At 41.4% G+C, this 20,432-nt stretch overlaps 1 protein-coding gene across 3 annotated transcripts in view; it reads left to right on the top strand.

Annotated features, from left to right (window-relative positions):
- The first annotated feature begins 17,301 nt into the window (after positions 1 to 17,301).
- RHOBTB1 (Rho related BTB domain containing 1) overlaps positions 17,302 to 20,432 on the top strand; it is a 56,317-nt gene continuing 53,186 nt past the window's right edge. The window contains exon 1 of one of the 3 annotated variants that reach the window (XM_063339590.1): positions 17,302 to 17,532. The gene's annotated coding sequence lies outside the window, so the exon portion shown is untranslated. Of the gene's footprint in view, positions 17,533 to 17,671; positions 17,856 to 19,893; positions 19,941 to 20,432 lie in introns of those variants that run through there. The other 2 variants (XM_063339591.1, XM_063339592.1) reach the window with 2 other exon arrangements.

The raw sequence follows: 20,432 nt of genomic DNA, 5'->3' as shown, positions 1-20,432 counted from the left end.
TTCAACTGCAGTACAAGCCTTTCATATGCCTCCATATGCTCATTTTAAGTCAGCTTTGCATCTGATTAAAGGTACAAAACAGGTCCATTTGCATAGTTGGAAATCCTTAAATGTGAAGATCCACATTCGAAAGTAAGAGGACGTGCAAGCTACCCATCAATGAATATGTCCTTTTTGCCAAGAGCAAGGGGAGTCGTATTTGAAATAACTCATGTGATGAGAAGGTCACAGGAAGGCACACCACACCAGTTTAGCCAGGCCACATTTTCCTCCCAGAATCACATCTCCCAAGGTGAAATCAGAGCAGATGAGCCTAGACCACAACTGAGCTCTAGAAGTAAGGAGTACAGACCAAATTGACATTGGCAATACATGTATGGGTTGTTATCTTGTCAGCGAATATACTCAAAGCTAGCACCAATCCATCAAATACCTTCAGGCTCCATTACCCTTTCCTTTCGCCCAGCTGCTGTTTACAGACAAAAGGAATCCATTCTGTTTTGCTGAGCAGATCAAAGTGTAACAGGCTATATATGGCCTGCAGTGGAGGAAAACAGCATGGCATGCCATACCGCTACAATGACGTAAGGCAATTACAGTCATCAATACTGACACATTGACTTTTGCACCTACTGTAATATTTTAAGCCTCTTTCCACCGTGTCAATCAAGTACAGAGTTCAGCCACCAGCAGCCCCAGGCAAAATGTGGCAGTGCCAGCCAAAGTGGTCTGGGACACAGAGGACAAGTCTAGACATGGACTTGCAAGCTAAGGTCTGACTCAGCACTGTCTAAGCCTCCTGGGCAAGTGACTGACAGGTAAGGGTGTGCTAGCAAAGAAGACTCAATACCCAGCAGGAGACAGAAAGGAGAAATAGCAAGTTTCAACCGTAGTTAACTGTTGATAGAAAACTTGTGGAAGATGTTCCCCTTGCTAATGGACTCTTAAAACATACTGAATGCACAACAGTTTTTAATTACTCTCTAAAATCCTTAATTTCTGAATTAGCTAGTTTGGGTACTGCCAGCATAGAAGGAGAAGTGTGCTCAACTCTCTGTACTACATTCTTTTGCAATCACACCTGGTCCCTTTCTTATCAGCATAAGGAAAGGTGTTTCTGGCTTTGGAGAAGCGCAAATATGTATAAAGGGATAGCACTGCATCAATGAGGGTGAAAGAGTATATACAGATCTGTCTAGAAATGCCTGAAAGATTTGAAACTTATCTGAAAAAAATTTTAAATAAGCACTAAATCTAAGAGGAAGAAAAGATTTTTGGTCATGATATCAGTAAATATAGAAACAGTTATGATCTAATGAAGTTCACATCAGCACATACAGGTTGTTAGGAACTGATCCAAACCACTCCTATGTATTTCTCATGATTCCCTATATTGTAAGGTACTGTACTATCATACTGTAACATGCAGGGTAGTTTGCAACAGTACACAGTTTGTTCATTTGCCTTCTATAAACATGGTATAACAGTTACCTACAGTAGAACAAGAATGTCAAAAGAGCAGAAAAAAAATGCAATAAAACAAAAGAAATAATGTGATAAACACACCTCTTGGAATGAAACAGGCATTACTTGAAGATTTATATCACTGGAGAATCAAAGCTAGGCTAAAAACAGTGAAATTGCAAGCTAGTTAGCGTACCTCATGCAGAGAAACATAGTATTGTTTTATAGACTGGGTTATGATTGATAACACTGTGGGAATGGTACACTCCAGCTGACATGGCACAACTTCAGCTTAAAAGATTACCTTTTTTTTCCAGTCATCGTTATAGTAAAAGTGTGTGTTAATCAAGCTAACAAAAAGTAAAGAGGATTTGTTTTAAGGGGGAAAAACATCTCTCACAATGAATGTTTAAGAATGTTTTAGCTTTCTGGTTTTGATCTACATGACTAGTTTATAAGCTGCATTTAAAACTGACATAGCGAACAAATCTTGTCAGAGAATAATACAACACACCACTAAGCTGTAGCAAATGATTTCCCTTAGGGTTAGTTCTTGCCATGTGTCCAGAAAAGACCAAATATAAAGATGTCCTTGCTAAAATAAAGTAGTTTTTCAAAATTCAGCATCCTTCCCATACACAAAGCTTTTATTTTTTAAGCAAGGTTTTGCTCTCTTCTTAGTTTTTGTGCAGAGTATGGCTTTCAACTAATGTCAGTAAGAACAGTGCAGCTTCACCAGACTCCTCAGACAATGTTTCATCTGGCTGTAAAACAGCTGTATATGCTATTTAAAGCTGAGAAGCCGTAGGTTTATGATTAACAATTTAATGTAAGTTACGTCATGGGAGAGGCACCTTGTGCAATCTTCTTACATAATTTACTGTACATGGTATTTGTTCCAATCTGAATTATAGGTCATCCATGAGTAAGTCCTGAAGAATTAGAGGAAGCTGTAAGCAATACACAGGGAAGCCTAACAACAATGAGCATTTGTGATTCGTTAATAACTTGGTATTAACCTTTAAGTTTTGGGTTTCCAACTGTTAAGTGCAATCATCAGAAACCTCCAGACTGATGTAATCTCTCACATTCCCAAGATGCAGAATGGGCCTTTCAGCTGATTTTTTTCCAAACGGCTGTCTTTGTTAGTGCTTGCTGCAGAAAATTACTATGGATGCATTCATAGTTTTTGACAGCAGAACAATGAACTTCTAACAAAGGTGGGGTTGTGCATGATCACGATCATGATCACGTTCACTTTATATGTGTGAATGACCTCACTAGACTCTTATCTTTTATGACTTTTTATTTTCACGCAGCTGGGACTACTTTTCTCTTATATACATAAGGTTGCTAATGCATTTGAATGATTGAGGATTTCATTAAAATAAGTAGTTTGCAGTAACATTGGTAATACTGTAGCTACTCCGCAAGCATACCAGCAACAGTCTACAGTCAGTGGAGTTAAGTGTTAGGGAACAATACAAATAGAGGTACAGAAAAGAAAAACAAAATTTCCTAAGTGCAGCAGTTGTGTCAGAGGCTTTCAGGGGGCCTTTTAAATGAAGGGTTCTTGATGAACTGAGGGAGAATGAACCTTTCTTGGTAGCTATGATAACAAGACACAAATATTTGCCATCAAAAATCAACCCAGTTAATGTACCATTCAGTAAATATGGGCATCACTAATACAAGTGCAAAACTTATCATTCACCTCATTTGAAAACAGTAAAAAAATTCTCAAATCCCATTCCATGTGTGGAGGACACACTCCTACAGCTACTTTCCACCCATAGGCGTGCAAATTTTTTTTGCTCTTAGTTTTTGGGTAGTCTTTGAATTGCAAGCCTGATGGGAGTAGGAACTTCTTTTATTTAGCTCTGCATACTAAAGGTGATTTACACATAACAGTATCAGCAATGCATTGTATGCCTACTATATATTATGTATTAAATGTTACGCTACAGCAGAGAAAGGAGATCTTTCCATTGAAAACATGCAGGCAGACTCCAAATATTACCACAGTTTCTTAATGGAAGCAGGAATAGCCAAAGATGTTTTGAGCTGTTTTGCCCTCTTAATCCATTAAGTACTTAATTCAAACATCTCTTTTCACACCAAATTTATCAAACCCCAGGGATTCCCTTGGCATCGGTAATTCTGGCTCAATAAAGCAATCAAATGGAATGGAAGAACTGGGTCACTGATTTGTTCTCTGGGACACTCAAAGCATCCTTAAGTCTGATGAATTTGACTATGTGAGTGACCTTTGCTGTAGAGAGGATATTCTCAGGGGGCATGGAGCTGCCAGAGTAGCTTCTTTCACCATCTCCTCCAATGGGCCTCTTTTATTGCAAGAGGCACGGACAGGAGAATGCAACGTGCACTCTCTGCTGGTACAGATCCCAAGGGCCAAGGCTGTTATCACATATGCTAGGGACCAGCCTGGCATTGGGATGGCTGCAGCTCTGCAGCCACAGAGTGGAGTTTTCTACCAGCCTCAACCAGACCGTGGAATATCCTGCTGCAACGTTTGTGCAAGTTGCCAAATAACCAGTTCTCCTTTATACTCAGTTGATATTAATCATAGTAGGTGGGATTGTCAAGAATGATTTATGGTACACCTGCGCAGCCAGAGTACAGTGATAGAAATCTGCACATGAAAAGTGTGGCATTGATGGTGTTTTTTTCCAGGAATTGACTGATTTTCTATGTGTGGATCTACTTTTCCTTTACATAATTACTTTAAATGTAGGGTTTGGGGCTGAAGTTGCTGAAAGGCTTAATGTAGTTGTGATCTCACAGTATGTCTGTTTCCTCATAACAATGTATGTAGGGGAACCACAAATTAATACAGCAGGATATTCCAGAGACACAGATAGAACACATATGTATATATACAAAGACTGAGAGCACCAGGCATGTAGGATAAACCCTAAGAATCACAGCCAGGAATTAGTGATTGTATTGGTATCAAGGGATCACAAAGTCAGGCCTCGTGGTGGAGGAAAATTATGTGACCACTTTCGGTGTTCTTCTTTCAAATGGCCTGTTCACTATGGCAGAGAAAGGAGATGGTCATATTAAGTCCTAACAGAATTAGATGAAAGACCTGCAGCTCAGGGAAAGTATAAGCTATCTTCTTCTCAGTCGGACATTCCTGTTCCAAATGGATCCCAAACACCATAGTTTATTGGAGTAGGACTGTATGTCACTCATTCTGCTCCTGGGCTCAAAGTAATTCCCTATGTTGCATAAACACGGCCTTTGTGAGTCTGAAGGGTTATGCTTTAGTATCAGCAATTAAGCAAGTGAGGAGCTAGGTAAGGCTACTAAAGGTACAAGACATATGTGTGTTCTATATATCTCCAGTGCATTCAAGATATTTAATTAGCTTTATCCAGATTAATAAGGCTGAGAAAAAAATAAGGTTGATAAGAGGTCCCCACAGCCACAGGTGTTTTCTGACCTATTACTGCCAGAGTTCCTTTCCTCATTATTCTGAAGTAGGTTCTTTCCAGGTAACATTATTTCTGCCTGGGATCACAAAGTACGAAATGTGTAAGTAAGGAAATTACATGCTGTTTTATAGAATGCCATTTGGGAAAAATTGGATTTGGAATGTAATTTCAAGCTTATGGAGTCAAACTGCCATGTTCCTTGTGGATTCATGAGCATCACCTTCGGTTTGGCTCACGTGGTTTTGTATTTTAATAGAACAATAATAACAGCTCTGCCTGAGAGACATTTAAGACTTAACCAGAAATTCATGATAAGGAAATTCCCCATCGTACAGTGTGGGGTCACCTGGGCTGAGTAGAGATAAAACCAGGATTCTGAAGAGTGCCTTAATTTTGGGATGTCAAATTTGAGACATCTTGAAAAGACTGGGTTTTCAAAGGACAGGTGTTCCACGCTTTTCAGAAAGAAGGCAGCATGAGTGCCACTGGCAATGAGACAGTAAATCTTAGAAAAAGTGCTTTATTCCAAGAAGAAACACTGTTTATATTAAGGGCAAATGTCCTTTTTCCATTTTGCATTAGGCATTTGAAAACCATGCCAGCATCTGCAAAACATAAGTGTTTTAATGACTGTACAAGATGAGGCAGCTGTAGGGAAACTGATGGCTATGAAATCCTAAATTAAATTCTACATAATATACCTTCATTAGTGGCTGGAAGCTTCTGTATTTACAGGAAACACTCTCCCTTGTTGCGTCCACTTTTCATAAAGCTGCCTTAGAATCATGATATAGCAACACCTATAGCAGAGATCACTAGACCTATACAGAGGAGGATTATGTTACTTCCTTAGTTAGTTTATATCTGCTTTCTGCTGTGCTGCACCCAGTTATTGTGTGCAACTAAACAAAAAATGTAATCAAAGACCTCCCTGTGTGATGGTACATGACGCTAAAACGGTATGAGGTTTATTGGAGGGTGGGGAGGGGCAGGGCAGGTTAAGGGGTGCAAGCCACCTTTAATGTCTTTTTAAGATAAACTGTATTTATGTTTCCCCAGTGTCTGGTGTGCAATGACCTTGGAGCCCGACTGTTCTCTCAAGTAACTGTCAGTCGTGAAGGTAAAAGTACTCATCTAGCTGCACTCCCTGCTGCAGCAAGCTAGAAAGCAAAGGAGTGCACAGGCTATGCTCCACTTTTAAGAGGATAATCTACCAGATTATACATCTCTCTGCCTATGTACCTTTCTTTTTTTATCTCTTACTCCTTCTACAGAACTGCAGAACTGCTTAGGAATGCATTGCCATCCACAGCTGCCTCATTGCCTCTGTGTCCCACCTCTCCTCAGATTCTAAATCACTCTTGGAATCCCTCCAAAGGCCTATGGAGACATGAAATTTCATGTCCTGTGTCCCTTCTATTAACACCCTCCACTACCTCCTCTACCTCAGAAAGACTTTTTTTTTTTTTTTGCAGTTAGGTATATATTTGTAAGTATCAGGTGTACAATACTACTTGATCTGCTTCTCTCTATCACGCTGTTTTTTCTGTGTAACTGCACAGTTGCACAAACATCATATATCCCAGACGTCCAAAAGAAAGAATTTATGCCTCGGTATCTTCTATATAATGACATAGCATGCAATTCCTGACCCCTGATAACAGACATTCCTTTATCATATGAAATAACCTAAACATTCAAGACTTTGAATATCACTAATACCACTGACTCCAAGATAACAGAAACTGGCATTTACCTATATACCTTGGATGTACAAGACTGCAAAAATTTGCTTCCCAATTTTACATGAAAGGCAGCCAGACAGAATAGAAATTGAGTGAAGCCCAGTCCTTTCAGGAAAACCAATATCCTAGCACCACAAGAAAACCTCGATAGTAAGCCAGCAAACACAGTCTGTAGATGAACTTGTAACTGGAAGTGCACTTGACTGAGTGCTTCTCAGGAACACCATATACGAAATAAAAAAAAAAAGATTTCCAATCATAATGGCAAGAATATGAACTTTGTGCAAACTATTAAGTGGTTAGCAGTATGCTGAGAGCACTTCACTGAGTGAAACAGGAACTGAAAAAGAATGCAAAGACATTCTCTTTGCCTCTCACCTTAAGGTTTAAACTAATTTCTTTTTGTTACTGTACAATGATACATGTGTGGATAGCATTGCTAGAACAGGCCCATTAAACCCTGAGCTCCAGGCCAAAAAGAATCTCTAAATCACCTTATCATCACATTTGGATTATCTAAACATTGGCTATCTTTTCTATTTATGAACATCAAAATCTTTGACACATTTCAGCATCTTTCTGCAGAAAAACGTTAAACTCTCTTGCTTTGCTACACAAGTACAAAATGCATAAAGGAAATCTATCTGGCCCTTCTATGACCATGCATGCAAGGGAACAGTCACTATTTTACAGGATACAGCCAAGGTCCCAGCCCTCCCCATCTGCCTGCCACTTCGAGAAGAGCGTGAACAGAGGGATTCTGTGTTCCAGCCCTTTCCCTTGCATTCCTGAACGCTTGGGCAAGCACTCAGCACATCCTCATACCTGCTAGAGACGCAGCTGCAGCAAGAATCAAAGCCCAGGTCTTTTTTTTCTAATGCACCATTGGAAGATACATTCAAGAGCCTCCCCTTAACCTTCCCCCTCCCTTTTCTTCTCCCCATGACCGTCAACTCTTTTGACTCAGTACAGTATCACTGGGATTGATTGCACAAGACTCAACTGAATGCCAGTCAAAATGTTTAACCTTCCATTCACCCGCACACTCTGAGACACATGATCTTCTTCAAACAGTCACCCTATGACTTGCAGGTAGGGAAAAAGTGAACAGTGAGGCAGCAAAGTAAGTACAGGGCTTAAAATCAACTGAACTGAAATGTTCCATATATGCAGGCGCTGATAAACAGCAAAGTCTTTGTTAATGATATGCCTTATTTTACCTTCAACCCACAGTGACTTCATCACACCTCACTCATAAAGCCTGGGTATGAATTCTTAGAAACTCAGTGTATTTCATTTATTCATATTGGTAAACCTTTCCTTACGGAAGCTGTCGTGCTAAATCTGTTAGAGCTGAGATAATGCCTGTAATTGCGCATCAGCATAAATAAAGGCCATAAGAATGGTCCAATTATTCCCACAGAACATGGACAGGAGATCAGCACGACACATACCCAGGAAGCCTACACTGCCCCAGAACCAAATCCAATGTAAACACATTGGCCCAAGACAGCATTTGAGCTAATGGCAATTTGAGCCTTTATTGATACCTAAACTATTTGGCAGGCTGCTGCTGCATTATACCAGGGCTTTCGCCTAGAAGCCCATTTCCATTACACAGTGGAGAAGTAAGACACAGCATATTTTACAGAAAACCAGGCTAGTAAGAAAAGAACCCCTTAAAAACCAATTACTCTTATGGCGTGGCACTTTCTTTATATGCACACACCCAGTCCCATCCTAATACCTAGCCAATTTCAGCCAATGAATATCTCAACAGTGGGGGAAATTTTGGTCATGGTGCAGAAACTATTAGATCCCCAGAAGATGCAAACATGAAATTGGATCTTCCTCAGTTCTACTACTTGCAGAACTATTGGTTCTCTCAAGAGAGAGGCATAAACTAGACAAGGTGCCTTGGCAGATCCACAAAAGTGCTCACTTACTTCATTTCTGGGTAGCTTTCTAGTTGCAAAAATGACAGCTCTGTTCTCCAGGTGTGTGATACAGCAACTATTGAAGACACTGAGTTTATCAAAGACACCCATTCCAGATAAAAAATCCCCATGCTGCAGGATTTCTCAGATTTGCACCAATTTGTGCCATGGGCTTTTTCACTTTCATTGCTTCATTCTGCCACTAAAACGTAGATATGAATCCATATTATTCTCACTATCCAGTTAGCAGTGTTCTTTGCTTTTAATTCCCAGCATGATCAATTATCAATGAATAATTAACAAGAGTGCTTGAAAGCTCAGAAATACAGTCTAAGAACTAAAATGTTTTCAGATGAATGCATATGCTTTATTAATCAATTTTACAGTGGCCAATCACAAACTACTTCTTAGTTCTCTTTCTAATGGCCCAGATAAATACCAAAATACTAATGCCCTGGCCAAATAATTCAGAAAGTCAATCACATCACTGAGGCTACAGCTTTTTTTACCTCAAAGATCAACTTCAGCCTAAGAAATGAAAAAGTTATATATTTTCCACAAAATAAACCCAGAATTTAAAAATAACCTGGCTTTTAACTACGGATTTTGTCAAGTTTTTCCACTGTATTTTCTGTTCCTGGGAGCCACAATATGTAACAGTATAGGCGATGCGATAGAACAGATGACAGGACAGATTGCCACATTATCTTTCAAAGGGGTGGAAAGGAAGGAAACTTTCTATAGCCAGAAGTACTGACACTGATTTCCTGTCTATGACTTACTTGCTAGGGTAGGTCCTTTTAACTGATTTGCTATCAGTAACATGGCCTATGACCTGCTGATGAGTAGTCTCAAAATAAGACCCTGCGGAAGCGTTCCTTCTCTGTACTAGGTAGGGAAAGTGCATGTCACTGCACAGCTGGAAGTTCAAATCCCTTTTGATAGAACTGAATCTTGATGCCCTGTAGGCTCTGCTGGTGATTTTAGTATCAGAGTTGCCAGAACTTCATCCCTAAAGCTGGGAGTCTGACTCTTTATTGAAGATTCACTGACAGCCTTAAAACCTCCTCTAGCCTTGTGTCTCAGAAGTTTTATTTAGGGAAATTAGGAATAACTGAGGTTTATGCAAATAACTTGTAACAACTTCTCTTAGCAACTCTAGTTGCTGCCATCTAAACTGGCAGGACTCTTCTTTTAGACTATTTTGCTATTTCAGAATTTGTGGGCAGATTTAATTCTTCCATTTCCCTTGTATCTTCCATATATTGGCTAGTGGGTTTGTGTACAGTCCCAGCTGAATGAAATGGTGCATACTTGTGTTGAGAGACACAAGCATCAATGGATCCTTTTTTGTGCTAGTGGGTTGTGTTAACCCTAACCATTGACAAGTTCCAGGGTACAAACAGCAAGTCACATAATAAACGTTGTTTACACTTGTGCTTGCAGGTCTACTGGACAAGGAACAGAGAAATTAAAGATGTTGTTCTTCATAATAGATTATAATTGAAGTGGCAAAAATATTTCAGAAATTTATCACTAAAATTATAGAATCCTTAAAAGAAAATCAAAACAGTTCATAGTTTCTGAACTATATAGAAATAAAAACATAATATTAAAAACTTCAGTGAATTATTAATATAAGTTTTAAGCATGTCATGGACAAAAAAGTATTATCAAAACTTATAATTGTAATGGCTGAACCACAATATTAAGTACTTATGAACATGTATATTAACTCTTTACAAACTGTTTGAAGTTTACTTCAGTGCATCTGCTTAAGAGCTGGCAGTCAAATAAAAAGTAACAACATTGCCTACGCCAACTGGTCTGTACTTTTCCTGGAATATTTCAAACTATGATTCTTCAAAAACTCTTGTGTTTCCTGAAAGTTCTAGCAGAGTAGCAATCAGTATCTAGAAACACTGATGGAGCTTTGACAGTGATTGATCTCATTAAGGACAATGGAAAACGTTCTTAAGTTTAGTGGCATATGCACTCATTCTGAAAAGAGTAAGTACTCGGTAACGAGAAGCAGGAGGTTGCCAAAATTTTCTATCTGTACTAAAAATATCTTCATGCTTTTTCTTTTTTTAATCTACAAGTACTGTAGTCAATGCTTACAGGAGCTAGTTATGTATTCAAAAAACAACCTTTCTATGGCTATCAAGACATATAGACCTTCAGCCCAAGCAAAGCTCTCCACAGATGAAATACCAGTTTGGCATTATTTACTTAATTATTTCCATTAAAATGTAAATCTGAAAATTTTGAAGTAAAACTCAGTTTCCCCTTTCTTTTTCTGCATATTTTCAAATTTTCTTATATTTTAATGGGTTCATTTAAATGTATCTGGCATCTTTTCAATACGTCTCCTGTTGGAAAATGCACAGAGAAAATGTGAACGTTTTCTCATGCAGTATACCACAATCTTAAAATGTAGAAGTAATACAAGAATCATAATCCTCTTTCTTGATCCTTCTTTGCTCTCCAGTTCCACAAACAAAATCCAGACCATTTGGAGGCATCCATCTGATCCAACATCTTGCTAGAACAAAGAGGACAGAATCTGAATCCAGACCCAAGGACTGTTCAATGAAACCACCATTGTAGCAGACTTTTCTTATTTACAGCGAGACAACTCTGGTTTTCACTGGTCATAGCCTGGTGATACACTGCAAGGTGATTTCTCAACCAAACAGTTCTGTTAGAGTCTCATAAGCTAACAGCACACCAGGGATTCAAACTGCACGTGCAGCAAAGGAGAAGGCCTACTTGACACCAGGTCCTCTGCCTTCTCAGCTTATGCTGTGTTGGCTTTGGCTTCTGAGGAACCTCGATACTGACAGCCCACGGCAGAAGGTAATACATCAACTTGAGGCTTGGTTTGGGGACTTTTTAAAAGCCAAAACTTTTGTTGAAAAATTTTATATAAACGCCTATATTTTATTTTAGCTGATAAATGGGAGACAGAACAAAGAAGTGGAAACAGAGACCAAGTAGATTAAATAGCATGAAGAAATACTATTTATAGTTAAATTTCCTTTTATGGACGGTAGCCTGTTACCAGGTTTGGAAAAGGATGTTTCTATGAGGTTCAAACACTCAACAACACAACGTAATTACAGTAACAAATTGTACCAGCTTGACAACTATCAAAATTGCCAGTGTTGCCCTTTCAGATATGTGTGTATTCATTTTTGCATGCACATCATAATCTGAGATATCAGAAGGCACTGTTTTTCCTGTAATTGTACAGAATGGTTTGTTTTGGCCACAGTCCTCTGGTACTGTAAGTCATATTTGTGAGGACAGAAACAAAGTCATATTTCATATCCTTAATTGCTTGTTCTAACTTATGAACAGGATAAATAGGAGGTGGGAGGGAGCAAGCATGGCAGCTCCAGTATGTGCTCCAGAGTTCTTTTACAGCAACCAGCATTAGAACTGAAGTATACAGTCACCAGAAAAATGTGAGAGTGATGCTTGTGAGAGACTCTCATACACACTACACAAGAGGAGTTTGGTCCTATGTGATAAGGGTTGGAGGTACTGTGCTCATTCTCATCTTCCACTGGTCCCAGACTTCAAGATCAGGAATGAAAGCACACAAAACAATTTGACATTTGAATTGTGCTAAACCTAGGAAGGGCAATAAAAATTGTATCTTTTTCTTGGAAACTGATGGTCACCAATAGAATTTGTGCCAGCAAACATGCAATTTGATTAAATACAATGTACGTTTTCAGCTAACCAGCATTTAATTCACTAAGGGCCTGTTCTCCATTACTTACCTCTGATCACTTATGCTTTCCAAAGCAGAGTAAAACTATCCTGTTCTAGCTTGGTACCATTTCACATTTTCTGCATGGTGAAAGGTTATGGTGAAAGGTTGCTGAGAACTAAGTCCAGGTTGTATCACAGGCCTTGGCTTGTTATACAGAGGATTTGCTAGGAATGCGGCTACATGGGTGTAAATCCTCTATATTGGCAAACAACCGCACACACTATGCATTGTTGCAATCCACCTTGGTTTCAAGCAGGGATTAAATTCTGCAACTCAAGATAGGCAGAGGAAGACTATATGGACACAATCCTTCTACCAAATGTTGCAGAAACACACAGATGCACACAAACAGAAGGACTTGGTCCCTTCTCCTTCCCCATAGTAAATCCATCCCTGAGCTCTGTAGTTACAGTGTATAAAAAAGGATAGGATAGGAATTTTTGGTCAGTTCTTGCTCTGTCTCAGTTTTACATCTGAACACGAAAATGGATAAGCTTCAGACAGTCTAACACTGTTTTTTTTGCCTGGATCAATTTTGTTTAATTATAAAGTCATATAAGCTTTCCTTGCTGAACTTTGTGCTTTACAAAAGAATAGGTGGGGGTGGCTAAATGTATTCACTATGTATAATGAAACTGTGGAAATTAAAGAGTGAAAAGTTTTGTCTTCTCTATTCTCTTTTCATAGCAGTATTCTTTCCCATGTTCTTTGGAGTGTATTCCACATAGGTTTGTCCAACCTGGTAATAAGCTTTTTTTATTTAACAAGGAGCTGTATGAGGACACCATTTTGAGGGATGCTGGCTAAACCGAAGCTGTCTGACAAAGCAGAGTTAACAAAAATGTATTTGTTAAAACCACTAGACCTCAGAAATTCTGCTGTCATTTCACTCCTGCTATTTCTGAGCCCCAAAGCAATGTGAGATTCAGGTAGGTTTGCAAAATTAGGAATGGAATCCCTCTGCATGACTTTTGTATATTATAGATTTGGCATTTCCACAACCTAACTAGTATTTCTGCTCAGGTTAAAATAATGTCACTGTTACAACAATCTGCCAGTGAAATCCTTTCTCTCTCATGTAGTTCCTAAGCCAGTATCTTTAACCAGACAAACCTCCATCAGTCTTACATAGAAGAATTGTCTAGTATGAACACAAAGTGATTCACAGTGGTGATTGCTTCAGTGTTTAGACTATTTATGTTTATAACAGCCTATAAAGATGACGTAAACCTTCAGCAAAAGGTTATAGCATGCCTTCTGACGTTCTATTCAGCTGTTGCTCTGCTCACAACTCCCACTAAACTACGTACAGTGTTTTAGACGTGGACTTGACAAAACCTCATTGGAAAGAACTAAAACCTCTCACTAGTCTGGAATGATTTGTTGTATTACAGCTGAAAGCCATAATAAGACCTTCTAAGAAAGGCTCTGAAAGCCCTCAATAGCTAAAACTGTGTGATTCTGATGTCTCTTGGGTCAAAGAAGCAGCCACAAGGCAGTGCAATCTTTGCCACACAGAGATGTGGAGAACAGGAGTTCTACCTGCCCTAACACCAAACAACAGAGAATAGGAATGTAAGCCAGAGCTGGTGACAGCCTGCTGGAGCCTGTGGGCAGTGTCAGAGAATACTCAACGATGCAATGCCACTATCTGAAGCCTGTTCCTGTCCAACATGGCAGTAAAGGGCTATAGTAACCACAGCCACAATCCACTTCGCTGAACTGAGCGCACGAACACTCCCTATTCCACCACAGCACAAAGGTCTGCGCTCTATTAACTGATGGTGCAACCAGGTAGGGTTTGAAAACAGGTGTTAGGACTTTCAGAAACTTCAGACAGTCTACCTTCTTCCTGTATGTTTAGTGGGTGCTGAAGAGGACAAATGCACCAAACATCACAGAACAGATTTTGTATCATTTCTCCACAGAACAAAACCCTCTCCTAAATCTATTATCCTTTAAGAACTTAGATGTATAATGGAAGGCATGAGTCATCTGGAGCTACTATAGTCAGAATAACGTAACTGCAGTTCATCTACAATGGTGCAGCAATGAAAAGACAACCATAAATACTTTTGTCATCACAGTATCTTCTGTGAATGGGGAGCAATGTAATCACAGTCTTGACATCATGACTGGTATCAGGCTGTCTTGTGACTGGGTTCAAGAGATACTGTCATAAAAGTTGCACATCTGTCAGCCAGCAATTATTCTTAACAGCAAATTTAATGAAATACTTTGGCATCCGTTCCTGGAAGCCTAGGACTTACACAGCTTTTCCTCATCTGTTCCATGTGCACTTTGAAGGATAGTATCACACTCTCTGTCTCTGCTTATAGCTTCAACACCTGCAATTTTGCACAAAAAGAAGCTGCATCTTAAAAGCATAAATGAATTTGTTTTCAAAAATCAAATAAAGACAACAAATCAAAGTTGGTAAAAATAGAGCAAGTGTGCTGCAAAGACCATTAGCTTTCCATACTACTGCCTAAGTAATTTAAGGCAAAACCAGAATAATCATATTTTAAAAGGCAGATGACTTACTAAATACTTGCCTTTCTGAATTAAGCATGCAGTCTTAGTATCCAAGGCATAGTTTTAACGTAACAAAAATGTCCTAGACCCAGTAACTACAGGTAAGTGAAAAAATAGGAAATCCTGCCTTTGCCGGCATGAGAAAGCAAGTGAATGGACTATCCTCAGCCTAGCAAAATTTCCTCACTAGTAGCACTGAGAAGCTAGCTTGTGCTGGACCCAGTCTGGGATTAAAGGGAGTTCAATTTCCAAAACTGTCAGTCAAGAACCTTTCACACAACCTAAATTCATTCTGAAGTGCTAAAGGAAATACATGAAAAAGAAACAAGTCATTCAGTGTTCACAGAACCCAGCTGATTTAAAGCAAACTATAGAACCTGTTGCATGGGTTGACTTTTATCTCACGTGGGTTTACTTTGCAGAGCTAAAAATGTTAGCCAATACAAGGTTTGAGGCCATCTTCTGAACAGACGCAGATGATAACCTTGTGAGCTCAGCTGTCTGCTCCAATCGCCTTGCAAATGATAGTGTGTTTCCAGCACAAGTTATAGGAATTTAGACAGTTTGTTTGTACTAACTGAAATTGCACAACTATGCATTTCTGCACGCAAAAGCTGTGGAAGCACTGTGGAAGCTCCCTCACTGGGGACTCTAAATATGAGTTACCAGAACTCTGAATAAACTCTTCCCAAATAAAATAGTATTTCCATTCCTTGGGAGTAACTATGGCCCAGCCATCTTTCTTTGCCCTTGGTAGCACATGTGCAACAAAGGTCATTCCTTTTCAGGATTTATTCAAAATCTTAAAATCTATCCAAGCTGTTAACACTTTTTTCTTTTTGTTCCCTCAATGAGGGGCTCAGAATACCAAGTGTCATTTATTTTAAAGGCCCAGCTCCTGGAATCCTGTGGTTATCCTCTCACATTTCCTTGACAAAGTTAAAGCACAGGGTATGCCAGTGCTTGACAGTACTCTAAAGTGATGATACATGTGCTGAAGGCAGTGTATCCACAGCAGCATGGAGTTCCACATGGGCTAATTCACCCTGCTGTACAGTTCAGCATATTGATACAGCGTGTATTCATACAGTATGCATGTATACAGCAGTATTGATATAGTATACAGCAGCTAAGTTTCAGGCCTTCATGACTCCACAGGAAAGCATGTGAAATATAAAGTATCAAAAAAAAAAAAGAAAGCAAATTCAATGAACCCCTCTTTTGTTCTGATCTGGGGGCTGGATTAATTAGTTCTAAACAGAAGGATATCTGACCTCTGCCATTCAAATGGGAGAGCACTTTGACAGCAAGCTCAGCCTGCCTCTATTTGTGATACTGCCGGCTCCTGCTGTCTTTAGGGCCTGTTATCACTTTTTCTTTAGCCCAGAAGAGCTACGCTGTCAGAAACCCTCCATAACCAATATTAAATGTCACTGCTGAGTGACATGAAGCTCTGGCAACTGCTGAGTACTTGGTCTCTGCGGTTCTCCAAAGTCCTCCTGAACCCAAAACCAGAAAGGCCCAGAGCAAAAAGATCAAGTACAAGACACTGAGTGAGCAGGGAATTCCTTTAATACCAGGCTACTGGGCCATGCCCCAAACTTTACCTCAGCATTTCAGCAATATGCTCTACAGCCCTTTTAAATACTTTACGGCGCTGGATTACTTATGACTTCCCAGTATTGTTTTCTTTAAAGAGTGGCGTTAGTGTATTACTGATGGAGAGGTCAGACACCCTGAGGACAGTGTAAATGGGAAGCATCCTGGTAGGAAATCAAGACTTTTAGCTACGATCCATCATGCAAATTCTCTGTGGGGAAACTGAGGTGAATAGTGCAGAGTAACGTACTCAGCAGACAGAAATGTTCAGCGCAGAAGTTGTTCACGTTCCACCAAAACACACACACCCCGGATCCCGCAGTTGGATTCAACACTTCATTATGCGCGTGCTTACACAGAGCTGGGGGGGGGGGGGGCGGTGTGTGTCCTCGCCAGTCACACTGTAGTCCCAATCTAAAGTACATCAATACCGCTGAGGGGGACCAGGGGACGCGGCCGCTTCCCTCGCAGGCCCCACAGGATTTCCTGCCGCAGCAGCCCTCAATTCCTGGAAGCAGTTTCTCCCGAGGGCGGGAAGGGCGGCTCGCCGCTGCCCGGCCACCCCGGCGGCCGAAGAGCCCTCCGTGGGGGCGGCGGCGACACCCGCCCGGGGGCGGCAGCGGGAGCCCTCGCACCTCACCTCAGCGGCGGCGCGCGGCACCACACAGCACCGCCCCGCCCCGCCCCGCCCCGCCCCCTTTCCCCCCGCCGCCGCCGCGCGCGGCTGTAACGGCCGTAACGGCTGCAACGGCACCGCGTGCTGGAGCGCGCTCACGTGACGGCCCGGCGCAGCCCGCCCCGGGGGGCGGGGGGGGCTGGTTGGGTGGCTGGGGCGCGCCGGCCGCTCCGCTCCCCGCCGGCCGGGCCGGGCCGGGAAGGGCAGGGCAGGGCAGGGAAGGGCGGGCTGCACTGCACAGCGCCGCATAACACCGCACCGCTGAGGAGGCGGGCAGCAGCGGCTGCTGGTACTTCCACTCGGTCCCCGGCGCGTCCCGCTCCGCGCTCAGGTGAGACGCGCGGCCCCGGTCGCGGGCAGGGAAGGAAGGAGGCAGGCAGGGAGGGAGGGAGGGTGGCACCGCCGCCGCTGTCGTCAGGCGCTGCCCGAGGCTCTCCGAGACGAGGGTGACCCAGGGGGCCGGACGGGGCCGAGAAGCTGCCGGTGGCTGGAGGCGCTGTCAGCCGCCGCGGGGGAAGGAGCGGCTGAGGCGGCGCGGGGCGGCCCTCCCTAGCCGGCCGAGGGGCGCTGCGAGGGCAGATCCTGACAGGAACCCCCGGCCCTGAGGGGGGGAACCCGGCAACTGCCCGGCCCGACGTCCCGTTGCCTTCGCCGGTAAGGCTAAAAATGTTGACAGCCGCCTTGGGTGTGCAGGCGGTCCCGCTGCAACGCTATCGAGCTATTAAGTACCGTTAGAAGTATTTATTATTTCTCTGGTGGAGCACGGTGTAAATAGTGCGCTGGGATATTTATCGCTACACCTGATGTGACTTTTACTTGTTTGTGCAGAGGGCTTCCTTAATACGATTTATTCTGGCTAACCCCTCTTTTTGAAAATTCCATGGACAAAACTAAAATCTGTTTGTATTTCTCTTTCTGGATGTTGATCTGGCACATTCAGCATAAAAATTAAACTTTCATCTCGTATAGATTCTCCAGGCGCTTTCAGAATGCACTTTGTTTGAAAAGCAATTTTCTGAATTAATGTAGCATGTACAAAGATAACTTGAGTTGACGTACTAGCAAAGTAACATCTATCGCATGAGCAAAAATGGAATATTCCTGCCCTTAGGTTCCTTTTTAATCTTAAATTATTAATGGGTCTCTGCATTACATGAATGAAACTTGCAGTTGGTACAGAGTGCAAATGCATGTAGGGAACCGGATACGAGAAGAGCTGGACATGTCTCCAAAAAGACTTAACAGGAGGATGATGTTAGAGAGCCTCTTCTGTTTATCACAGTTGTTGAGGACTTCTGGGGGAGAAGCAGTGGACCGTACCCTGCCCAGCTCTTTTGCAGCTCTTGGAAAAGAGGAATGAGAAACAGGCGAAACTTTTCGCTGCTTGGGGGGCATAGGAAATTAGAGCTTTAGTACATAACGCTTTCGTTTAGCAGTTGTTTAACTGAGTCATTGTGGGTGCTCCTAAGGTACGGTTAGTGGCAATCATAGTATCCCATCTTCTTCTAGAACCTGATTGTCAACTTCTCACCAAATGCCATCATTTGTACTCAGTTAAATAAAAGTATTCACATCATATGTAATCAGTTACTTTTATCCATGTAATCAATACAGGAAAAAATTCCTTTATCTCCCTGCCACCAGAAAAAGCACACTTGTCTAAACTGAAGTAGGAAGGGCAAAACACTTGCATTTATGATGGATTCTGGAACATTAAAAGTTTGAAAATATGTTGAGAAGAAATGTTGATTTCAGTATTAATGGGAAGTAAAATTTCTACTGTCTGTTCAACCATGTAATGCGCAGTTAAGTGAGGTGTGTCATGGTAAAGATTACAACAGCGCACTAAGGTTCTGCTCTTTCTCTTACTTGAACTTCTTCCAGTATTTGATCTTATAAAGGCAAAAGTTTGACATAAGACCATATTAAACAAAGCAGAAACATCATGCTTATAAGCAGCTACTTCTCTTCCACATAATCCCTCAAAGTTTGTTGAAGAGATTTTGGGCAGATGTACTGAAAATACATGATGTTACAGAAACATGAAACCAGTATACAGAGATGGTAGGCTAGTAAAAGGATGCTTTTAAGTAGGTTGAGAGGATAAAATTCTGTAAAGTTGTTAGTTTGGTAATAATATTTTAAAAACAAACAAATGAAAAAAAGTGGTGGAGAAAAAAAAGACTGGATCAACTTAGGCTACTGAACAACCCAAAGGTGAAGCTGGGGTGGATTTGAGGGCAAAACTGGCCTGAATTTTCCTTGAGTTTTCTCTAGTGTCGTTGTGTTAGCGAAGTGACTTGTCCACAGCAGAAGAGGCTCCTAGGCCAGATCATACATGACCAGTTACGTGTTGGCCCTGAGGAGCCATCCAGGGAGCCCAGCGTTCCACGTGATCTCGCCTGCATTCCTCTGGCCCTGGTTTGCACTGCGGTTGTATTACTTGCCAACTTGCAACCACCACCTGCTCCTCCCCTTCCCACCCGTTTAAAGGAAGTTCCCGACCTTGGAGAATTAGACCATATAAGTACATCCCTCACTGAATTACTCTTTGTTCCAGCTGGTTTTAGTTTCCCTCAGCTTACGGTGACCTTACTGCATGTCCTGCAGTCAGCACCATGGTGCACTTGCCATTGTGATCATTAGGTCAGGCAGTGCCTACCTGGGTGAGGAGCAGATGGGAGAGAGAAGGCATTGCGCTGCCATGGCCTGAACCAATGTTACCTGCAAGCACACAGGGTAAGAGTCGCATGAAGCCAGCTCTCTTTTCAGCTATGAGTTCTTCAAGACTCAGATAAAGAAGTTGCATGAGAAGTTTAGTCGCTCTGTTCTTCTGAGTGCAGATCATCACCACAGAAATAGATCTGCCTCCACTACCACCATAGGGAAGATGTTTATAATTTGAAGTTGTAATCAGGCAGCACAATGCTAATTAAGATTAGAACCTTTCTTGTGTGGTCTGAACTATCTTCAAAACCAGAAAGCGGAAGTAAGATTGAGGGGCTGGGGGATAGAGGCCAGAAACTTTCTTTCTGTGAAGTGGAACTTTTAGGCTTATACTTTAGTAATGATGAAAATCAGGTTTAACTACATTTCTATCTGTTTACACTCTTCAAACAACTGGTCTGACTTTACAGCATAACAATTAAAAAAATCTCTCAGGAAGCAGGAGACTCTCAATGTGGCCTTTAATAGGATAATAATGTAAATAATTTATGATTTCCGAAAAAG

Source organism: Chroicocephalus ridibundus, chromosome 6 (genome assembly GCF_963924245.1).
Source record: "Chroicocephalus ridibundus chromosome 6, bChrRid1.1, whole genome shotgun sequence".
NCBI lineage: Eukaryota > Metazoa > Chordata > Aves > Charadriiformes > Laridae > Chroicocephalus > Chroicocephalus ridibundus.
The sequence above is the reverse complement of the archived record's forward strand: the minus strand, read 5'-3'. Positions and strand labels throughout refer to the sequence as shown.